This window comes from Periplaneta americana, chromosome 9, assembly GCF_040183065.1.
Source record: "Periplaneta americana isolate PAMFEO1 chromosome 9, P.americana_PAMFEO1_priV1, whole genome shotgun sequence".
Lineage (NCBI taxonomy): Eukaryota > Metazoa > Arthropoda > Insecta > Blattodea > Blattidae > Periplaneta > Periplaneta americana.
The window spans coordinates 165,816,487-165,842,216 of record NC_091125.1 but is presented as its reverse complement, the minus strand read 5'-3'; the positions used below and the strand labels follow the sequence as shown (position 1 = coordinate 165,842,216).

General features: G+C 34.8%; 1 long non-coding RNA gene across 1 annotated transcript in view; it reads right to left on the bottom strand.

Annotated features, from left to right (window-relative positions):
- Positions 1-25,730, bottom strand: part of LOC138706708 (uncharacterized) — a 1,118,142-nt gene that overhangs the window by 273,324 nt on the left and 819,088 nt on the right. The window lies entirely within an intron of this gene.

Sequence of the window (25,730 nt, the reverse complement as noted above, 5' to 3'; positions counted from 1 at the left end):
GGTTTGACAATATAATTTATAACCATCTTAAGTATTTTAGCACTTATGTTATCAGGACCAGGTGATATATTATTTTTTAAAGTTTTGGCTATATTGATTATTTCGTCATCTGTTACGGGGTGAAGATACATACAAGCATTTACTGAAGTTACATTGCTAAGGAAATTGTTATTTTTTATAGACGATACAATATCCAAGCCAATGTTTGTAAAATACGAGTTAAATTCTGTTGCAATGTGTATTTTGTCACTTAAGATTAAGCCATTTCGAGAAACAATCTCATTAAATTGTTCTTTTTTATTTACTTCAATATTTGCCGCTTCTCGCACAGTTTGCCAAAACATTTCAGAATTATTGCTATATTTTTCTAATTTGATGGAGAAATAATTGAGGAGCTTAGAACAAAAAGCAGGTAAGTGACGGAAACCTAGTTTTGATATGTCCTGTACAATACACAGAAAAGACAAATAAAAAGAAAATTAATAGCCTATGTAAAATATTGCAATGTACATAAATAATCCGATATACATAATTATACAATATTCCATATCAAAATACTCGTACGTAAGTAAGTGAATATTACACGAAACTTACTAATGGATGAACTTCAGATATTGCTGCTTAAGGCTATAATGTCAAAGTTTGGGCAGAACGTACGTTCAAATATTATTCCATTCTGTAACTCCTCCCTTGAGAGACCCTATCTCAGTGAGTGACTAATATCCAGTCATCTTTCTGCAAGAAACATCTTAGTAAATGGGCTTCGAGCCAGGATCTCCGGCATTTGGCAACCATAAACATACTGCGACCCACGTTTTAAATTACAAACGAGTATCGCTATGCAGGATTCTCGGTGTGCAGTCGATACGGGGAATTCTATCGGTTCAATATTGACTTAACGATATTAAAACGATATAACGGATAAATCATATTCAGTGCTATATACAAACATGCCGATAGTGTCCATTTGTCTTATGGATTCAGCGTATTTTCCAATATTTTGAAAGCCTTGCAGCTCCTATATAGAGAAGAATATGCGACTCAACTCTCTGGATTTATATCGAAATTTAGCTGTGATTTATCCCGTCGAAATTGAAGGAAATCTTGCTTCCATTTTGCACGACGGCACACACATATAAGGTAAAATATGGTTATAATTTATAACTTTCTGCTGTTACTATGTATATCAACGATAACAACAATGGATTAGGAAACAAACAAATGACTGTCGTCGCAATTTTTTATAATAAAAAACAAACTACAATTTGGAATGTGAAATAGATGATGATTCAGCTGTATATCTCATAACTGCATCATACACAGCAGTGATTCTCAACCGGGGGACCGCGGCAAAGCTGGGGGGGGGGACAAAGAGCAGTTAATGGGGGCCGCGAAAGAAATAATAATAATATTAATAATAATAATAATAATAATAATAATAATAATAATAATACTTAGTTACAAATGGCTTTTAAGGAAACGGCAGGTTTATTGCCGCCCTCACATAAGCCCGTCATCGGTCTCTATCCTGAGCAAGATTAATCCAGTCCCTACCATCATATCCCACCTCCCTCAAAGCCATTTTAATATTATCCTCCCATCTACGTCTCGGCTTCCCCAGAGGTCTTTATTCCTCCGGTCTCCCAACTAACAATCTATATGCATTTCTGGATTCGCCCATACGTGCTACATGCCCTGCCCATCTCAAACGTCTGGATTTAATGTTTCTAATATTATGTCAGGTGAAGAATATAATACGACAAGTTCTGCGTTGTGTAGCTTTCTGCATTCTCCTGTATCCTTTCTTTTTGCTTACATTTACAAGACATACAGAAAAAATAATGTCTAAGCATTCATTTTTATGAAATATCTTATTTATTTGCCTTCAACATTTTTTTTTTGCCTCAACCAAAAGTCATTTTCCCTCCGACCTCCCAACTAACATTCTAGGCTATATTTATTTATTTATTTATTTATTTATTTATTTATTTATTTATTTAACCTCGTAGAGCTAAGGCCATCAGGCCTTCTCTTCCCCTCTATCAGGGGATTACAACTACAATATTAAGAATACAATTACAATTATAATTACAATTAATATTACATTTACAAATACAATGAAAATCAAAGTTCTAAAAGATTACGTGATTAATAAAGGCTAGTCAGTTTATTGTAAAAGTTAAGAAGAGAGAAATTTTTTTATTAATGAAGTAAAAATTAAACCTACTCTACGCAGTAACAAAATGCTTAATAAATTTGCTTTTGAACACTACTAAATTCCGACAGTCGCTAATGTCACTGGGTAGGGTATTCCACAAGTGTGAGAGCGAGATTGTGTATGATGATGAATACTTACTTACTTACTTACAAATGGCTTTTAAGGAACCCGAAGGTTCATTGCCGCCCTCACATAAGCCCGCCATCGGTCCCTATCCTGTGCAAGATTAATCCAGTCTCTATCATCATATCCCACCTCCGTCAAATCCATTTTAATATTATCCTCCCATCTACGTCTCGGCCTCCCTAAAGGTCTTTTTCCCTCCGGTCTCCCAACTAACACTCTATATACATTTCTGGATTCGGCCATACGTGCTACATGCCCTGCCCATCTCAAACGTCTGGATTTAATGTTCCTAATTATGTCAGGTGAAGAATACAATGCGTACAGTTCTGTGTTGTGTAACTTTCTCCATTCTCCTGTAACTTCATCCCGCTTAGCCCCAAATATTTTCCTAAGCACCTTATTCTCAAACACCCTTAACCTATGTTCCTCTCTCAGAGTGAGAGTCCAAGTTTCACAACCATACAGAACAACCGGTAATATAACTGTTTTATAAATTCTAACTTTCAGATTTTTGGACAGCAGACTGGATGATAAGAGCTTCTCAACCGAATAATAACAGGCATTTCCCATATTTATTCTGCGTTTAATTTCCTGCCGAGTGTCATTTATATTTGTTACTGTTGCTCCAAGATATTTTAATTTTTCCACCTTTTCGAAGGATAAAGGAAATAGACTTATAAAAGTAACTATTTTTCATTAATTCCGGGCATACATACTTGAAACAATTTAATTTTTCTCTTCCGGAGAAATTAGTCTGAAATAATACTAACATAAAAATGCCGTTAGAGGCTTGAGAATACCAGTGAAAATCTGTAATGTCGGACGTTATGGTTCCGAAACCATCACTTGCAAGATAATTATCAAGATACAAGGAATGGACGTATGCCAGTAACTACTGTACTAGAAGCAATATTACAAAAGCACCGCTTCAACACCCTGGGCCAATACCGGGACATTAGCAGCAGAGAGTATCGGTGAAGCGAGACCAATATTACGGAAGATGTGTATTGGAAAACGTTAACTGTTGACCTCTCTCAGACTCCCCGATACCAAATAACAACCCACGTACATCTTCGTGAAGAGGCCTGCAACATGCAGCAGACGGAGGTCAAAACTACATGACTTCGTGGTCATCTATGACTTTGCAATTAAATTCTACACCTTACTGTGGAATAAAATCGTTTGCAAACGAAATCACTTTTAATTATAGTAGAACTTGGTAATAACGACATCCAAGGTACCTTAAACATTATGAGTGGTATTCATAGACATTTCGCAGCACGCGCTACGAGCGTACTAAGCTATCCACTGGTTACTAGTACAGAATTAAAATCATACCCTATCGATAACACTGGTTTATGAATACGAAAAACGCTGATAATCCACCGAAATCCCGCGCTAAAAATGTCTATGAATATGGCCCTATGTTGTTATAAACGAGTGTCGTAGTAACCGAGATTAACATTATCAATCTAGTGAGGTGGAAAATGAAAAATAACAAACTTAATTAGACTTATTTTAGATTTATGTATTGACTTTTAAGCCCACAATGAACATAATAAAATACACGTAGGCCTACAATTATAAATACAGTATTCTGTATTAAAACAGTTTGTTCAGTACTCACCAAACTACTTTACTTAGAAGTGAAGTAATCAGTCATTTTACTTTTTTGTCTTCTACTTGCCCACTGCACACTTTCTAGGGCTAAATTACGTTCTGTGTTCATAATTTCAGTTGCAATTTCACTGCTCCGTTCTCTAGCTTCATAGAACATGTTCATAATTCTAATGACTTCTAAAGCGTCACTCACTTCTTTTAGTGGCCATACTGCGTTAAAATGCGTGCACTTAGTGAAAAATTCCTGTCGAAACTGATCTAATACCGCATGAATTCGGGCAGGTTACGATGGGGTGGGGAATCCGCCTGCATTCCAGAGGTCTATGACAGAAGGAGACTAAAGAATTTGTCAGGGTCAGATTTCAACAAAATATTTCTTAAAATACTTTGGTTCTTAGAAAATCTTATTCCAAACTGAGGTTGAAAATGACGTTATATGCGAGGTAGACGCATATGCGTTTGTCGTATTAAGCAAGGTAGGAAAGCATATGTCTTATGGGGAATTAGTTGGGACCACAGAATATTTGACGTTATAGACGAGGTGTCGCACAAAACGAGGTCGCTATAACCAAGTTCTACTGTTCTGGTATTTTATTATTGGAGTTACATTTTTTAAACATTTCCATACAACATCATCGCATTTAAAGTAAAAGGTATTGTACAAAGCGTTCGTTAGGAAAGAGGTCTCGCTCTGTGAAATTCTGTCTGCCTTTTATACAGGGTGTTTCCGAGGTGGTGTTACAAATTTCAGGGATGATGGCGAAGGGCACATGTATCAATTTGAGATAAGGAACCATGGTCCGGAAATGACTGAGTCGAAAGTTATAAGCAAAAATAGTTGTGTGGAAATGGAATTGTAATTTGGCACCACGTGCCCTCCTTCCCTTAACCTTTGGAGCAGTCGTGGAAAGATGGTATGGGCCGGATGTCTCCTACGTGGGTACTTGTGTCCCGATACAATCTGTGAGCTTGTCTACTGTTCCCATTGGCTCATCCGTATTCGAAAATCAGGTCTGCTTATTCCGCTCACGTGTACTCCCCCATTTCACTAGGACTGATCGACTGGACACTGCAACTTGTACACATACACTGCTGTCTACAGACGTGCATATCAGGACCGACCATGTCCGTTACACATTACGCTATCTGCATTGTTTTAGTGTGCTTTCCTGTCCCCATCCCTCAGACAGCGCACTGAATGGAATACTGTAAGTAGACAACGTAAACAACGTCAGATGAATACAGTATGTGTAAGATGTACAGATAAATACACATAAATAAGGTGTACAGAGGAATAAAATTATTTCATTTCCACAGAACTGTTTTTGCTTGTAACTTTCGACTCGGTCATTTCCGAACCAGGGTTCCTAATCTCAAATTGATACATGTGCCCTTCGCCATCATCCCTGAAAGTTTGTAACACCACCTCGGAAACTCTCTGTATAAGTACTAGGTCTATTATGAATCTTTCCTTTTAAAACACACAATTTTAAACCTGAGTCAAACGTGATTAAACATATTTCATTTTGTAGTAGGTATATTATTAAATCGAAGTAATTAAATTTGTTGTTTGCAGCAAATAATTGAAACAGATGACGTGTTATCACTTATAAGATGGCGGTATTGGAACTAATTCGAAATCTAACGCCATTTTAATCGAACTGCTTGAAGAATAATAATCATTTTTCATCACTAATTTTTATGATGAACTTGATGCAAATTGCTACTATATGTATTGTTAATCATGGTAGCAGCAAATGGAGAAAAAATTATCTGTAGTAATTATTAGGACTATTTCGTGAATAAAATAAAAATGTAAATAATATATCCCTAAAATTCGATCACAAAATGTTAATAATTGTATATTAACGAATACTTAACCTATTCAGACATTGTGAAGTTGAAATACTCGTAGATGAATATCGATTATTGCAATAAAGAAATTCGATGTTATTATTCAGTAATGCCAATTGCGAAAAGCGAAACACAGGTTTAACAATGTTAATTACATGTACTGCACTTTTCTCTTATTATTATAACATAAATCTGCTGAAATTATAACTTAATTTAACAGTAACATTGGGGACAGCTATATACCAATGCTTATGTATTCACAGTGAGACATGTTGCTACACAGTGAAGCCATCTCTGTATAGATAGGCCTAATTAAAACACGAATTTTATTACGTCATACGGAAGGCAGTTTGATCAAAGACCTTATTATTACTATGCAAGGTCTTTGGGTTTGATATGCGATGATGTTACATAAATTTGAACATCTGACTTTGTATTAATTGTTTCATTTCATTCACAAAATACAAATTTTATGGCCTACATTTATAGGTTGTTACCTGTGGGAGCAGGACCAATGTCAGCTGTGCCTTATTTCGACCGCTACTCGTGCTACAGGAAAGCATTTTTATAGCTCGACAAACGCATTCTCGTTGTAGTGTGTAACGGAACTAAAGCTGCATCTACACAGTTCAATATTCCAATCGCGTATGCGTGCAATCTGGGAAGAATATTAAAAGAATCAAGTTTAAAAGGTACGTTCAATTAAGATGCATGAACATTTTGTGTCTACATGGTGCGCCGTTTTGAACGTCGTCTTCAGTGCGTAAATATCTTAATTAATATTAAATATCAATCTTGCATTCAATGCTTTAAAGTTGAAAGAAAAGTTTAACCGTGTAGTTGCATCTTAATGTATTCATGATCATCAATTTACGGGGAAACAGTTGGCGACAACGACTAAACAAGAACGACCATGCTATAAATTGATAGCGATAAATCTAGCTGTAAAAATTATCGCAAAGTGTGACTGTGATTTGTTGGAATTCAAAATTTCATTACAATTCATTGGTCGAAAATGGAATGACGTCACATAAACGAAATAATCAGTGTAATATTAAAGGTCGGCCTGGGTAGCGTAGTCGGTATAGCGCTGGCCTTCTGTGTTCGAGGTTGCGGGTTCGATCCCGGCCTAGGTCGGCGTGTGCTTGAATGCGACAGGCTCAAATCAGTAGATTTACTGGTATGTGAAAGAACTCCTGCGAGACAAAATTCCGGCACACCGGCGACGCTGATATAACCTCGGCAATTGTAAGCGTCGTTAAATAAACCATAACTTTTTATTAGTTAAAAAGAATCGTAACTAAACTAAAAGATTTTCCAGGAATGTTGGCTAAACTGGGAAGGAAACAAATGAATTAGCTCATCCAATTCCGTTGCATGTTTCGCATTAATTTCCTCTGGAGCACATCTTATCCACTGTTTGCACAGACGCTAGCTTTCAGCAGATTTAATGCATGGAAGGGAACCCGGTATCTGTTACATGATATAGGATTTCACAAAAACAAATCGGTATATTTGTCGGAAAGCCATTACAGATAGTACACAACAGGAAAGAGGGAGAAAACAAAACACGGTCATTATAATATACGTCGAGATAACATCTCGAACAAAAAAACAATCGCATGATGTTATTACAACAATACAATGATTAAAATGGAAATTTTAGAGGTACTAAATGTAATAACATTTAGCAGCAAACCAATTGATTAAGTGCTTAAATTTCCTCTTCCATTAACAGCAATTACTACGGAGCTATCTCGTTGTCTCTGTTAACTCAGGTTACCTGCGTCTGCTCCCCCATTTTCTACGTGGGTTTGGGGTTGCGTTCCAAGAATGCGTAAGCAAGGATGTCTCGTTTTCGTCTCAACTTCCCCCTTTTCCTCCCCACTGTCGCCAAATTAGTTCAATAAATTAGGAGGGGTAAATATAAACACTAATGTCTGTCTATTACCAAGCACGCTGCGTTAATCCCATTACGAATCATCAGTTCTTACAATAAAAAACGGTAACAGTGGATTCATTAAATCTCTTGGAATGCGGCAAATGTCTTTATTCCTGGTGTGTATCGATTTAAATATTAAGGGGTTAGGTACAGCTTACAGCAGTAAAATTTTGGAAATATACCACATTTTTTTTCCTACATTACTGTATCTTGTACAAAAATGAAAATTGGTATGTGTAAAACACTGTCCTTCTGTTATATTAAAAAATTATATTTTTACGATTTAAAAAAATTATTTACATTTTTTTTTTTCAAAATTCAGTTCACTGTGCAGCGATGAAGCGTTTCCCACATAACTCAAAACCTATCCAACATTCTGTCATGAAATTTTTTTTTGTATATTTATGCATGTTATATCTACAATATGATGCAAGATCACTTCTCTAACTTTGATAGATTGTCTGATAAAAAATAAATTCGTTTACAAAAATGGTCAAACATCAGTATTTTCTTCTAACACAAAATAAAAAAAATATATATTAATGAATGTAGTTAACAGTACTGTAAGTATGAGTTTCAGCAATAAAATAAAAGAGCGAGAACATGAAAAAGTTAACAAGTTTATAAATTATGAGGGAAACGCTTCATCACTACACAGTGAACTGCCACCATTTTTAATTCTGAAACACTGTCCTTCTGCTATATGAAAAAAAATATATATATTTTTACGATTAAAAAAAATTATTTACATTTTTTTTCAAACTTCAGTTCACTGTGCAGTGATGAAGCGTTTAATACATAACTCAAAAACTATCCAACATTCTGTGATGAAATTTTTTGTGTCTATTTATGCATGTCATATCTACAATATGATGCAAGATCACTTTTCTACCTTTGATAGATTGTCTGATAAAATATAAATTCATTTTTAAAAATGGTCAAATATTAGTTATTTTCTTCTAACACAAAATAAAAAAAAAATTAGAATATAGTTGAAAGAGCATGATATTGTAAACATGAGTTTCTACAATAAAATAAAAAAGAGAGAACATGAAAAAGTTAACAAGTTTATGAGGTATGAAGGAAATCCTTCATCACTGCACAGTGAAGTGCCAACATTTTGAATTTTGAAAAAAAAAAAAAAAATATATATATATATATATAATTTTCTTAAATCGCAAAAAATATTTTTTTTTCATATAGTAGAAGAACAGTGTTTTACATGCAAATCAAGATTTCAGGTATAACTCCCTGTAAAGTTTGATTTGAATAATTTCGAGGGAAAAATTGTTCCGGAGCCGGGTATCGAACCCGGGACCTTTGGTTTAACGTACCAACGCTCTACCACTGAGCTACTCGGGAACTCTAACCGACACCGGTCCAATTTTTCCCTCTATATCCACAGACCTCAAAGTGGGCTGACAACCGTCAAGCAACCAACTTCGAGTGCACACTAACTCCGTGTGAGGGAAAAATTGGATCGGTGTCGGTTAGAGTTCCCGAGTAGCTCAGTGGTAGAGCGTTGGTACGTTAAACCAAAGGTCCCGGGTTCGATACCCGGCTCCGGAACAATTTTTCCCTCGAAATTATTCAAATCAAACTTTACAGGGAGTTATACCTGAAATCTTGATTTGCATAATACACGTCACTGTTCGTTAACAGAAAACCACAATTTAAGTCACACGGAGTTAGTGTGCACTCGAAGTTGGTTGCTTGACGGTTGTCAGGCCACTTTGAGGTCTGTGGATATAGAGGGAAAAATTGGATCGGTGTCGGTTAGAGTTCCCGAGTAGCTCAGTGGTAGAGCGTTGGTACGTTAAACCAAAGGTCCCGGGTTCGATACCCAGCTCCGGAACAATTTTTCCCTCGAAATTATTCAGTGTTTTACATGTACCAATTTTAATTATTGTACAAGATAGAGTAATAGAGGAGAAAATGTTGAATATTTCCAAAAATCTTAACTGTTTCAAGCTGTACCTAACCCCATAAAATCCACCGCCCTTATCCGGGTTTGATCCGGCGAACCTCGGGACCAAGGCGAGCACAAAAGTATTTAAAAAAAAATGTATCAAAATAAACAACGCTCTTCGAAGGAACTATAATGTCATGGATAAATAAAAAGTAGAACAAGAACTAAATAAACCTTAAAAAAAAACATCCATTCGAAATCTGAAATCACTCCGTTGCTACTTGTAACGCTTTTAGCTACTCTCTTGTTTACACGGTGAAAAAAGCTCTCTGTAAGTGGACAGAAACACGCGCTAAGCCCAAATGGAGTTGAACACGTTTGGCATTTTCTGTTAATGCCTTTATTTACGAAGTACATTCCACTGTACCTGGAAGAGGCATTTTGCCGTACCGCAGAGTTAACGTTCAGTGACTAATACTAAATGGAACAGGTCCGGGGTTGGGGGTGAAGAGCAACTACACAGGACATACCGAGGAAAGGAGACAGAGAACACCCTGCGGGCATGCACGTTGCGGTCCGGCCACGGTGCTACAGTTGGCCACACTGCCTTGCATTCCAAAAGGGAAGGACGTAAACCGTCCTCAACAAGTTCATACTGGCGTCGTCGCATTAAAATGCCATTCGCGTTCACTTCTAAACAATGGAGCCGCAGTTTTAGATCACAGACTACTGGCCGCGTGCACCATTCTCGATCATCAAGCCCGTTTATCAGCAATCACAGAAACATGGTTAATTCTTGACAACAGTGGCGGCTGATTGACTGAGGCAAGTGAGGCCGGGCCTCAGTCACTTGGCTTAACTGGAACCAAATTTTTTTGTTTTTTTTTAATATAATGTATTAGTTATTTGAATGAAGCATATATCGCTGTAGAAGCATTTGAAAACTTTGATGTATATAGGCCTGTTTTGCAGTAAAATTTGTTCCTGAGGCCGGGATCGCTCGTGCCGGGTCTGGATTGTGATGTATATAGACCTGTTTTGCAGTAAAATTTGTTCCTGAGGCCGGGATCGCTCGTGCCGGGTCTGGATTGTGATGTATATAGACCTGTTTTGCAGTAAAATTTGTTCCTGAGGCCGGGATCGCTCGTGCCGGGTCTGGATTGTGATGTATATAGACCTGTTTTGCAGTAAAATTTGTTCCTGAGGCCGGGATCGCTCGTGCCGGGTCTGGATTGTGATGTATATAGACCTGTTTTGCAGTAAAATTTGTTCCTGAGGCCGGGATCGCTCGTGCCGGGTCTGGCTTGTGATATATATAGACCTGTTTTGCAGTAAAATTTGTTCCTGAGGCCAGAATCGTTCGTGCCGGGTCTCGCTTAATGCATTTCATGTCCTTTCGCGGGCTTTGAGTTTACGCTTAAAACGTTGTAGCTGAGGCACAATTCGGCTGGCCTGGTCAGGTTTCACTCGTCCCATCCATGGGCCGGCCTCAAGGGTAGAGTGGGGTGGGAATAGCAGTGATGACTTGTCTTCCTAACTAGGCCATAAATAACAAAATTCCAGCTCTTTGGCAGGCAGAGACCCACTCGATTCTCTCCCCTTATGTCTCAGTTTATGACATTAGCGAGGGTGTTCTACTGTTGTACTTCGTAGTATAGTGAATCTGGGCCAATGTTGTTATGTATTTCGGGAAAATATAAACAGAAACAAACGAGAGAAATAATGCTGGTGCAGTTAATTCATTGTTAGAGTGTCCTTTTTCGAGAAGAAATAATACTAAAAGGAAGGAAGTTTTAAATAAAGAGAGAGACTACCGAGATACCTACGACATCGCTGATAATTTTTCTGACACATAATCTTAAAACGCGAGTTTCTATTGCATCCTGGTATGGGCAACATAAATGGTTACGTGGTAATGTGATGCAAAATAAACTTCTCTTGGCCTTGTTTGTTGCTGTCAAAGGAAAAAAATAAAAAGAAAAGAAAGAAAGGGGAATTTCAACACATAATATGGGATGCTTCATGACACTGAAACGATCACTGAAACTCACAGCATAACAGCTTATTTGGTGAGTGAAATTATTATTTTTCATTGATAGTAATAAGAATAGACTAATAATAGTAATAATAATAACAATAATAATACAGTAATAATGATATTAATAATATAATAACAATAATAATTAATATCATAAATAAACATTTCCTATCGGAGGCACTTAAACTAGTTGCATCTGGCCTCACCGAGGATTTTCATCACCGGCCGCTACTGCTTGACAGTGATCAAGTTACAGATGCGGTGCACCGACATTTTCCCTCGATCAACTCAGTACCGTCAGCTGACGGTACACTCACTTGAGAAGAATCATCTGAGCGCTGGGTTACCGCGTATAAAACAGCGAAAGAACGCACTCTGTCAATTATCGCTTCGTTTTTGTTTGTCGGACTGTTTCAAACATCCTCGCAGTTTTCAAATAACAAGTTTCAATAATCACGGAAGAAAAAAAGAAAAGAGCACCGAACTTCTCACAGTTCGAAGTGGGAATTCCTTTAGAACTCGTCAGCAATTCCCGATCCATATTAGAGAATCAATACGTAAATAAACAGAGGGTAGGAAAAAAAATGTGATGTAAGTGTTGTAAAATAGAGTAAACGAAAAAGTCAGCAAGTAATGTAGGAGAAAATAGCTGGAAAACAATGATTAAGAGTAGGTAGGATTTGAGGGTAGAGAAGAAAATAAATAAATAACGCAAATTATTAAGGAAGGAATATGCAATATTTAATAGGTGAGCGAGAAATGGAAGTTAGACAGTCTAGGTAGGAGGGAGAGAATAGAAGAGGATATAGAGGGAAGGACATATAGCAATTCAGTCATAACAGAACATTAGAAAGTAATCAAGAAATTCTCGGCTTGTCTTGTCTTGTCTTGACTGACAAATAAATATATCATATCATATCATATCATATCATATTAGAGAATAAAAGTACTGACGGAAGTTCTCTAAGAGAAAAGCAGGCTACCTGGTTGGATTTAACCTCACAATTCAACATGAGTTATACGTGTTTACATAATTCCACATAATTTGTAACGTAATTTATACAGTGGTTATTTCATATTATTGATAATAATTGGGAAAATTTCAGTATACGGATACCTCACTGACAATTATCTTGAAATAGGCTACTAAAAAGAGCAGATTTGTATGTGTTTGTCGAATGCTCATTTTCTTGCTTACGAAAAGAGACATTTCAGTGCCAATAATTTATTTGGGAAAATTTCAGTATACGGATACCTCGCTAACAATTATTTTAAAATAATAATAAAAAAAAAGCAATTCGTCTGTGTATGTCGAATACGCATCGTCATGCATACGAAAAGGAAGTTTTTAGTGCCAATTTATTTTGTGTACACAAGGTTGGAATTTTGGAGTAAGAGGGAAAGGAAAGTAGGCCTATCCTTGTTCTGAAATTTATCTATTTATTTTGTGTTTACAAGGTTGGAATTTTGGAGTAAGAGGGAAAGGAAGATATCCGTGTAATTTCTCTTAATTCAAGCGTAAACAGCCTAATTGTACAAAACGTCATGTGGGTCCTAATAGGCCTAGTTTCAAAGGTAAATATATAGCTAATAAGTGATAATCTCGCATTCTACAAAATGGTCATTTAGTTTTACTATATTATTACCGGCATAGGATAACTACTTTATTATTATGTTAACAAAATTGGACAATTAGGCCTAAATAATATTTTGTCCTCAAGTAAAGTCCCGATCTTCCAAAGCAGAAACATACCCTATATAAAACATTAGTCTATTTTGAGAAAAAAAAAACATTTTCATTACACTGTTCTACAAAAAAAATGAAATTCATTTTTCTGGGTATAACATTCTTGATTAACATGGAAATTTACCTCCTGAATTCAAATCTGTAATTAGTTTCTCTGTGTCACGCATAGTTTTCAAGTTATATGCAATTTCATTTTTTAAATAATTTTCGTTTCCACGCTATGTATGTATGTAGGCAAAATATGTAACTATTAATATTTTAGTCACTTACAAAATTATTTACAAACATTTTAGCACTATAAAACAAAAAATAAATACAAGCCTCAATATAATAATTGTATTATATGGAAAAACGTATTTAAGGTTAGAAAATATGAACAAAATACACTTTTCCCTAACAATTTAAATATCTTATCTTTTTCTCCTATGTTCAATTTTGCAGTCTCTAATAATGTTCCAGCAGTAGTCAGCAAGAATCGCAGGCATCCATTTCCCTTCATACCGCTTTTCCATGGATATTATATCTTTATGGAACCTTTCACCATATTCATCGGAGACATCACTGCAACTCTCAGGAAAATGATATAGATGAGAATCTTGGAAGTACACTTTTAAAGACATGTGACATCCTAGATCCCTATATGCATTTATCATTTGTTGAACCAATTGTTCGAAGTCGTTAACTCTTTTTCTTCCCAGAAAATTTTGCGTTACATTCTTGAAACAAGACCACGCTCTTCTTTCTTTTGGTGCAAGGCATTGTTCAAAATCTGAATCCTTCTGAAGTCTCTAATTTGGGGACTCACAAACACGCCCTCTTTTATTTTTGCTGCAGAAAAACGAAGAAACGTTTTTGAAACGTACATAAATCCTCTTCCAGATGTGTTCATTGCCTTAACAAATTGTTTAATAAGGCCTAGCATGATTAGACTGTAGTTTGAGGCATCTTTAAAAGTCACCACTCCTGTGGCTCGTATTTGAAGTTCAAAGTATTCATTAGGTCACAAACATCATAGCAGAATGTCATCATGAGTTGAATTGTGCATATGCAGAAACAATATTTCATGTAAACAAACAATACTCACTTCCTCTAACAAGAATTTCAGGTTAAACTCAAGATATCTCTCTCTCTCTCTCTATTAGAATCTGTCTAATTTACTTCTATGATTTAGGAGGTTTCTGTGAAAGAGAAATATGTAAAGTTTTACATATTTTATATACCACAGATGTCGGAATATTATGGTTAAAAATGAATATTTACTCACATGGTTAGGAATGTCTCCATCATCCAAATAATGCCAGTTTAACTCAATTTTAAATCCTGTGACAACGACTTACTTATTAACATAAAATTTTACTAGCAACAGGAATGCCACAATTTGAAAATGAAAACCAATGAAGAACAAAATTAACTGTAGGCAACTGTTGTTAAGCAAAGTTTACCATCTTTATCACAAACTTAAAATGTAAGTTAAATGAGACGTATATTGTCGTATAACTAAAAATCTGTGCCTGATAGCGAATTTCTATTTTCAGATTTGAATTTGCCATATAAAAATCCTTTGGAATCACATATTTTCATATAAGAAAAATGACTCTTGTAGAACAGTGTTATTCATCTACAAACTTACTCTTTCTACAATAGCACCGATTCTGTTATTTCCGCAGTGATTTGCGTGTTCAAGACACATAATTTCATCTTCAATTCCATCAAGTACGTCAAATCGTGCCGCCATTTTGGTTTTCTCGACTTGACCATGTTCAATTCAAGATAATCGGTCCCACACCCGTGATCAAATTTGATCATCATCAGCTCGCTTGTTTAACTTTGATCGAGATTGATACTCCGCAAATTGGCGTTGAAGATGATCAAGTGCCGACTTAACCATGGTCAAATTTTAATCGAGAATGGTGCACACGGGCATAGAAGCGATTGTACAGGGACATCATTTTATTTTTGCTTCAATTTTTATTGTACCTGAGTTTTTGAATGTACTTCACTCCCACCCCTTCTACTAATGAAGTTCCAACTCCACACAGAACCAAGACCGCAGATAGTAAGCAGTACTGAGTTACTGAGTATAGTACGTTCCAGAAATATGTTCGCGTTTTCCAGTGACGAAAGAGCTTTCAATATTGAATCATATTTTCGCACAGGTACTGTCCGTTTGCCTACGTCGCATCCCGATTTCTCCCACCTGCTTCTGCTCGCCCCTCTGTAAAAGCTGGGCTGTCTTAGCTCTTTTCTGAAAACATTAATTTCTCTTAGGAATTGGAAGTTTACGTAATATTATACAGCTGTTTAATTTAACTTAAATAAAAGGGCCTCATTAAGTAATTAACTGTCACGTGATTTCCTCCCTTTCTACAATCCTGCGGCATAACCACTTGGACGGACAGTAGATAGCATGTCTGAGTAATTTTATATTTTCGGGTCGGGCAGAAGTCAAGATTGAATTTACAGTAAGTAGAGTAGGTACAGAATTATTTCAACATGAGTTACTAGTACGAAGGACGAAACTGGCAATTGGAATTAGATGCAATAGTCTATATTGCGATAATATGCACAAAAGAACTGAAGCCTGTATCGAAATGAACGGCCATCATTTTCAAAATTGTGTTTAAATATTCATATTATGATTATTTTTGAATTTAACTTCTTTCTCTATATTGTACGCTAATGTGCTGTAGACAGTATAATATACACCGCATAATGAATACGTTAGCATGGATAACTCACTTCGTGAGTAAAAACACTTATTCTTAATACAGTACTGTACTTTGATTAAAGAAAAACCTAATGAAAATTATCAAACTCAAAATCGCGATATTTCCTAGTTTACGTAAATGGATGAACAACATTTCTTCCTTCCTATACCTAGTAGAGTGATTTGTGTTTTACGCCAGTATCATCGAACTCCAGTCTTGGAGGGGGGGGGCAAGCGGTGTTTCCGGTTCTCTAAAGGTATAGACAGGTTAATATTAAAAATGTTAGTAAAAATAAAATGATGTCCCTGTATAACTTGGCAAAACAACGTCAGTTCCAAATTTCGGCGTAACCTGAGAGAATGCAATGGGAAACTGACACGCCTAACTTTGATCTGAACGACACTCCAAAAACATGGGCTACATCCATTGAGATGCCATGACCGTAAAGGAAATGTGTTAGCAGGAACTTTAAAACACTCGATTTCAAGTAGATATCTTCGCTTCTACTACAGGAATCTCGAGTTTCAACTCACTGGCGGCTTGAAAGTTTCCCTGTCTTCGTGGAGAACACTCTCGACCTTCCAGCGATGGCAGCCTTCTCAATACGCAACTCTAGAAAAGTTGTTCCACTTGAGAAAATTAACATCTTCCACTTTACTCACAAGAAAAATCGCCAAAAGGAAGAGCGATATTTTTATGAAACTATTTTAGTATCCTAGTATATAATGTTATATTAGGGATCATCAGTGTGATTTTAGACGTAATAGATCGACTTTTGATAAGATTTTTTTTTTTTTTGTATTCGACAGATATTGGAGAAAATACGGGAGTATAAGGGTACAGTACATCAATTATTCATAGATTAAAAAAAGGCGTATGAATCGGTTAAGAGAGAAGTTTTGTATAATATTCTTATTGAATTTGGTGACCACATCTGTGGAGTAACGGTCAGCGCGTCTGGCCGCGAAACCGGGTGGCCCGGGTTCGATTCCCGGTCGGGGCAAGTTACCTGGTTGAGGTTTTTTCCGGGGTTTTCCCTCAACCCAATATGAGCAAATGCTGGGTAACTTTCGGTGTTGGTCCCCGAATTCATTTCACCGGCATTATCACCTTCATCTCATTCAGACGGTAAATGACCTAAGATGTTGATAAAGCGTCGTAAAATAACCTAATAAAATAAAATAAAATTGAGTAAATTAACGTCTTCCACTGCTCACAAGAAAAATCGCCAAAAGGAAGAGCGATATTTTTATGAAAGTATTTTAGTATCCTAGTACTTACTTACTTACTTAATTACGTACTTACTTACTGGCTTTTAAGGAACCCGGAGGTTCATTGCCGCCCTCACATAAGCCCGCCATATGTCCCTATCTTGAGCAAGATTAATCCAGTCTCTATCATATCCCACCTCCCTCAAATCCATTTTAATATTATCTTCCCATCTACGTCTCGGCCTCCCAAAAAGGTCTTTTTCCCTCTGGCATCCCAACTAACACTCTATATGAATTTCTGGATTCGCCCATACGTGCTACATGCCCTGCCCATCTCAAACGTCTGGATTTTAAGTTCCTAATTATGTCAGGTGAAGAATACAATGCGTGCAGTTTTGCGTTGTGTAACTTTCTCCATTCTCCTGTAACTTCATCCCTCTTAGCCCCAAATATTTTCCTAAGCAGCTTATTCTCAAACACCCTTAATCTCTGTTCCTCTCTCAAAGTGAGAGTCCAAGTTTCACAACCATAAAGAACAACCGGTAATATAACTGTTTTATAAATTCTAACTTTCAAATTTTTTGACAGCAGACTGGATGACAAAATTTTCTCAACCGAATAATAGCAGGCATCTCCCATATTTATTCTGTGTTGTTTTTCTACACAGACTTGTAACATTCCAAGTACCAAATCTCAAAACCTTAATTAAACCTTGATTAATTTCTTGCAAATTCGGCGGGTTTGCAATGTCTGTACTGTACGTTTAAATAATAGTACCAAATTTCATCAAGCTTCATTGATTAGTTCCTTAGATATTAATTTTCAAGTATTTTAACGATATTAAATTATGCAAAATTTCAAAACATCCCTGACGGTTTCAGAATTGTTTTTAATTTTAAAAATCTTTTGTGAAGGACTTACATTTCATGATAAAGAAAACTGCACATTGATTTTTAAATTGGAGAATTGGTTCATGAGAAAAAATTTTCTTACAAATTGTAATTTTTGCTTGATATATATATATATATATATATATATATATATATATATATATATATATATATATGTTTCATTTTTAGAAGTTAAAAATTCATATCATGAAATATTTTCAGTGAAGAGCTAATTTCATGCACAGATTTGTGTACTGCAATATGCTGAGTTTCTTTCAAAGTTTCATGTAAATCGTAGCAAACGGAAGCCGCTAGGAACTTTATACTTAGTGGCTATTAAGGAACACGGAGGTTCATTCCCGCCCTCACATAAGCCCGCCATTGGTCCCTATCCTGAGCAAGATTAATCCATTCTCTATCATCATATCCCACCTCCCTCAAATCAATTTTAATATTATCCTCCCACCTACGTCTCGGTCTCCCTAAAGGTATTTTTCCCTCCGGCCTCCCAACTAACACTCTATATGCATTTCTGGATTCGCCCATACGTGCTACACGCCCTGCCCATCTCAAACGTCTGGATTTAATGTTCCTAATTAAGTCAGGTGAAGAATACAATGCGTGCAGTTCTGTGTTGTGTAACTTTCTCCATTCTCCTGTAACTTCATCCCTCTTAGTCCCAAATATTTTCCTAAGAACCTTATTCTCAAACACCCTTAAGCTATGTTCCTCTCTCAAAGTGAGTGTCCAAGTTTCACAACCATAAAGAACAACCGATAATATAACTGTTTTATAAATTCTAACTTTCAAATTGTTTGACAGCAGACTGGATGATAAAAGTTTCTCAACCGAATAATAACATGCATTTCCCATATTTATTCTGTGTTTAATTTCCACCCGAGTATCATTTATATTTGTTACTGTTGCTCCCAGATATTTGAACTTCTCCACCTCTTCAAAAGATAAATTTCCAATTTTTATATTTCCATTTCGTACAATATTCTCGTCACGAGACATAATCATAGGCTTTGTCTTTTCGGGATTTACTTCCAAACCTATCTCTTTACTTGCTACCAGTAAAATTCCCGTGTTTTCCCTAATCGTTTGTGGGTTTTCTCCTAACATATTCACGTCATCCGCATAGACAAGCAGCTGATGTAACCCGTTCAATTCCAAACCCTCTCTGTTATCCTGGACTTTCTTAAAGGCATACTGTGGAGCAAAGTTAGGAACTTTATTATTGACCAAACACGTAATTTTGAGAAAACGCAATTTTTAATGGGTGTGACATTTTAAAAATAGTCCCCAGACCTTTAAAAATATTAGACGTGGGCTAAATATAGGACAGAAGGTTAAACAAATGTATAATATAATAATTTATTAAAGAAACATATTTACTTTACCATTTTGGCCAATAATTCAGTTCTAGTGTCCCTTAAACTATTCACTTTATTTCTGTGTACATTTACGACGGGATCAAAACGCTCTTGTGATGCTATTATACGAATACGAATACGAATACGAAAAGCCTGAAATCCCATAAGGGCAACGGCCTCCTACAGGAGAGTGTAGGGTGAGCTGAAGGTCTACTACACTTGGGGAGCCAGTCCAAGAGAGCTTACACTATACACTTAGAAACTAAAGACATAAACACATTATACTAACTTAACACGAAAAACAATACAGACTAAACACATAAATTATGCAAACTAAACATCCACACAAAAATATGCAAACTGAACACATAAATCATAATCCGAACACAACTGTCCACACTAAACACGATAAAAGAAAAAGAAAAAAAATTGCACAAACTGAACACATACATAATCTTAACTCACACACAAACTAAATACCAATTGCACACATAAATTGTACAGCCTAAACACCCATACTATCTAAACTAAACGCACAAAAACGATACAATTGAACACAAAAATTGTACTAACTAAATACATGAACTATATCAACTACACACGGAGTCAAACTATCCAAACTAAAATACACAAAACCATACAATTGAACACAAAAATTATACTAACTAAATACATGAACTATATCAACTACACACGGAGTCAAACTATCCAAACTAAAACACACAAAACCATACAATTGAACACAAAAATTATACTAACTAAATACATGAACTATACCAACTACACACGGAGTCAAACTATCCAAACTAAAACACACAAAACCATACAATTGAACACAAAAATTATACTAACTAAATACATGAACTATATCAACTACACACGGAGTCAAACTATCCAAACTAAAACACACAAAACCATACAATTGAACACAAAAATTATACTAACTAAATACATGAACTATATCAACTATACACGGAGTCAAACTATCCAAACTAGAACACACAAAACCATACAATTGAACACAAAAATTATACTAACTAAATACATGAACTATATCAACTATACACGGAGTCAAACTATCCAAACTAGAACACACAAAACCATACAATTGAACACAAAAATTATACTAACTAAATACATGAACTATATCAACTACACACGGAGTCAAACTATCCAAACTAAAACACACAAAACCATACAATTGAACACAAAAATTATACTAACTAAATACATGAACTATACCAACTACACACGGAGTCAAACTATCCAAACTAAAACACACAAAACCATACAATTGAACACAAAAATTATACTAACTAAATACATGAACTATATCAACTATACACGGAGTCAAACTATCCAAACTAGAACACACAAAACCATACAATTGAACACAAAAATTATACTAACAAATACATGAACTATACCAACTACACACGGAGTCAAACTATCCAAACTAAAACACACAAAACCATACAATTGAACACAAAAATTATACTAACTAAATACATGAACTATACCAAGTACACACGGAATCAAACTAATCAAACTGACACACACAAAAATAACTATATAAACAATACACAATTATGCTATTACATAGTGCAAAATTATATTATATTCTTTTTCTATTCTATTTTAGGCTTGTATTACTTCTTCATTTTTAGTAATACTTAATTGTTCTATTTCAGGTCGACATTCACTCAAGCGATATATAACATGACCCTTTCAATTGATATAAAACATTTCTTTCATAAACGCTTGCGAACGTATTCATTTCTAGCTTTTTGTTCTTTGAAATACCATAACATTGCATCAGCACGAATACTGCTCTAAAGTAGATAACAAAAATAGTTTTTAAATAAACAGTTGACAGGACAAAAAGTGATTTCAAGCTGAAATCGGGGTCAGTGAAGTACACTCCACGTCATATAAATATTGACCTCTAAACCCTCCATTCAATTGTATAGTTTGGCAGCAGGCAATGCTTCTTTTTGACGCCCCAAACTGGAAGGCCGGGGGGAATGAGGGGCAAAAATATTCGCAGCTACATAAAAAGTGACATTTAGAATGGCGTCATGTTGTATTATTGTGATAGTTGTTTTCGTTGCGGTCGGAACCAATTACACGCGTAGGATGGGATGTTTTGCTCATAATGGTCAAGTAATGTTGGTTGTTACGGGACTTAACCGCTGTTAAACCGACCGGTGATTAAATCACGCGGACCATAATGAAAATATTGTCGACGCTTGGCAGGTTTCTGTTCAATTTAGATTTCGAAATTGTGTATGTCAACATAGCGGTCAACTGAGAATTTGCCAAGCATGATATTATAATATTTCGTACAATAAATGACGCCATGTGCTGGCCAATTCAATATTATAAAGTCTTAATGAATGATAAATGTTTGTTAAAGCAACATTTTTCAACTCTCGATGGAACAAGTCAACATGTGAAATGTTTACAAACGCAATGTTTTCATTTAATTTTGTGTTTGAAATTCAATGTTATACGTTCGAAATAGATTTAATATGAAACAATAAAATTATGTAAAATAAACGTCAGTTGTAATGAACATATTCTATAGTGCTAGGAATTGTGAGTTAAACTTTAAAATTTCAATATACGTATAATATAGTTTATGCTCGACCATGTCGAAATGTAGTAATTATACACCTGGTAGCAGCCCTTTAATGGACCTCATTAAGGTACACCTATTCATTAAAGTTCAGGTGTTCCACCAATCAGAAAATACCATTGTAGCAATATGAAAGTGCAAGTATCGACTATTCTCGGATATGCAATCGAAAGACAAAAATAAATAAAAAATCACCTATATTTGAAATAAAGTCAGTTCTGTTACTATAATAATTAGCGTTAAATGTAAATAATATTCAAATAAATTCAATTTGTCACCTTGTTATTCAATGTCAAGGTCAATGTCGACATCTGTTTCTCGGAAAAAATCAATACTTTGGCGTCTGCGTACATCTCACAATTTACGAGGTATTGCACAAGGTCAGTTCCGCTCCTCAGTCATATAAGAATAACATGAATACTTATAAATAATTTCAAGTTAGAAATATGGTCGAGCATAGAAAGTCGTACTAAACTATAATGTTAATTAGGGGCTCGTATGAAAATTATGAAACCCGCTTGCGCTCGTTTCATAAACATACTCGCGTCTTAATTACTACCATTATAGGCTCGTTGCATAATGTACTATTATTGCTACAAACTTGCCTTATTAAAAGATTTCCATAACGACAAAGTGTTATGAACAATTATATTTAGTGAATGTAAAATCTTCGTTTAGGAAATAAGATATGAGTCTTACACTTTTAAAGACATAGGCCTACCTACATACATATTGTCACTATCTTCAATCAATTCTTATATGAAACAATAATTGTTAAGGAGTTAATTTTCTCAAAAGAATATTGGACAAAATTTTGTACGACGTCAGCAAAAGTGATATTCCTCGAAAGTTACATCAGTGCGGTTTTAGACGTAATAGATCGACTATTGATAAGATTTTTTGTATTCAACAGACATGGGAGAAAAAATGGGAATATAAGGGTAAAGTACATCAGTTATTCATATATTTCAAAGAGGCATATGACTCGGTTAAGAGAGAAGTTTTATATGATATTCTTATTGAATTTGGTATTCCCAAGAAACTAGTTCGATTAATTAAAATGTGTCTCAGTGAAACATACAGCAGAGTCCGTATAGGTCAGTTTCTATCTGATGCTTTTCCAATTCACTGCAGGCTAAAGAACGGAGATGCACTATCACCGTTACTTTTTAACTTCGGTCTAGAATATGCCATTAGGAAAGTCCAGGATAACAGAGAGGGTTTGGAATTGAAAGGGTTACATCAGCTTCTTGTCTATGCAGATGACGTGAATATGTTAGGAGAAAATCCACAAACGATTAGGGAAAACACGGGAATTTTACTTGAAGCAATTAAAGCGATAGGTTTGGAAGTAAATCCCGAAAAGACAAAGTATATGATTATGTCTCGTGACCAGAATATTGTAGGAAATGCAAATACAAAAATTGGAGATTTTATCTTCGAAGAGGTTAAAAAATTCAAATATCTTGGAGCAATGGTAACAAATATAAGTGACACTCGGGAGAAAATTAAACGCAGAATAAATATGGGAAATGCCTGTTATTATTCAGTTTAGAAGCTTTTGTCATCTATTCTGCTTTAAAAAATTTGAAAGTTAGAATTTATAAAACAGTTATATTACCGGTTGTTCTCTGTGATTGTGAAACTTGGACTCTCACTTTGAGAGAGGAATAGAGATTAAGGGTGTTTGAAAATAAGGTTCTTAGGAAAATATTTGGGGCTAAGAGGGATGAAGTTACAGGAGAATGGAAAAAGTTACAGAACACAGAACTGCACGCATTGTATTCTTCACCTGACATAATTAGGAACATTAAATCCAGACGTTTGACATGGGCAGGGCATGTAATACGTATGGACGAATCCAGAAATGCATATAGAGTGTTACTTAGAAGATCTGAGGGAAATAGATCCTTTGGGAAGGCCGAAATGTAGATGGGAGGATAATATTAAACTGGATTTGAGGGAGTTGGGATATGATTTTAGAGACTGGATTAATCTTGCTCAGGATAGGGACCGGTGGCGGGCTTATGTGAGGGCGGCAATGAACTTTCGGGTTCTCTAAAAGCCATTTAAGTAAGTAAGCACAATTTTATTGTAAATCGTTTAAAAATATGTAATTTTAGCTTAAAGTAATTCAAAATTCTGTATTTGGGTGATGCGATAGAGAAGGCCCTAACTCCGCCAGATTAAATAAATAAATGAATAAATAAATAAATAAATAAATAAATAAATAAATAAATAAATAAATAAGTAAGTAAATAAGCAAGTAAATAAATAATTAAATAAATAGGTAACTAACTAAATAAATAAATAAATGAATAAATAATCAAACAAATAAATAAATAAGTAAATAAATAAATAAATAAATAAGTAAATAAGTAAATCAGTAAATAAATAAATAAGTAAATAAATAATTAAATAAATAGATAGGTAAATAAATAAATAAATAAATAAATAATGAAATAAATAAATAAATAAATTAGTAAATAAATAAATAAGTAAATAAATAAATAAGTAAATAAATAAAAAATAAATAAATGCATACATACATAAATACATAAATAAATAATAAATATATAAATAAATACATAAGTACATAAATAAATAAATGAATAAATACATAAATAAGTGAGTGAGTGAGTGTGTGAGTGAGTGAGTGAGTGAATGAGTGAGTGAGTGAGTGAGTGAGTGAATAAATAAAATAAATAAATAAATAAATAAGTAAGTAAGTAAATAAGTAAGTAAATAAATAAGTAAATAAATAGGTAACTAACTAACTAAATAAATAAATGAATAAATAATCAAACAAATAAATAAATAAGTAAATAGATAAATAAATAAGTAAATAAGTAAATCAGTAAATAAATAAATAAGTAAATAAATAATTAAATAAATAGATAGGTAAATAATTAAATAATGAAATAAATAAATAAATAAATTAGTAAATAAATAAATAAGTAAATAAATAAAAAATAAATAAATATATAAATAAATACATAAGTACATAAATAAATAAATGAATAAATACATAAATAAATAAATACATAAATAAATAAATAAATAAATACATAAAAACAAATGAATGAATAAATAAGTAAATATATACATAAATAAATGAAGTAAATAAACAAATAAAATAATTGAAATTCCTTGCAAGAACTTTTGAGTTTGAATAGCCTATATTCTTAATTTATGACAAGTAGCGACAGCTAAACATTATTCAGATTATGACCAGGAGTGCAAAAGTTCCTGTGTGAGAAGTCTAACTTAGAAGTTGCCTCAGGAAACCTGCCGGGTGAGTTATTTTGGGATATCGAACTCGGAGCTTCCGGAATAGAAGGCCCTACAGGCTGCCCGATTCTCACATAAATTACGGCTAAGTACAAACCGCTCATTCTCGTTTCCTAAGGTGTGTCGGACGTCCACAAGATTTTCCACGAAGCTAATTACACG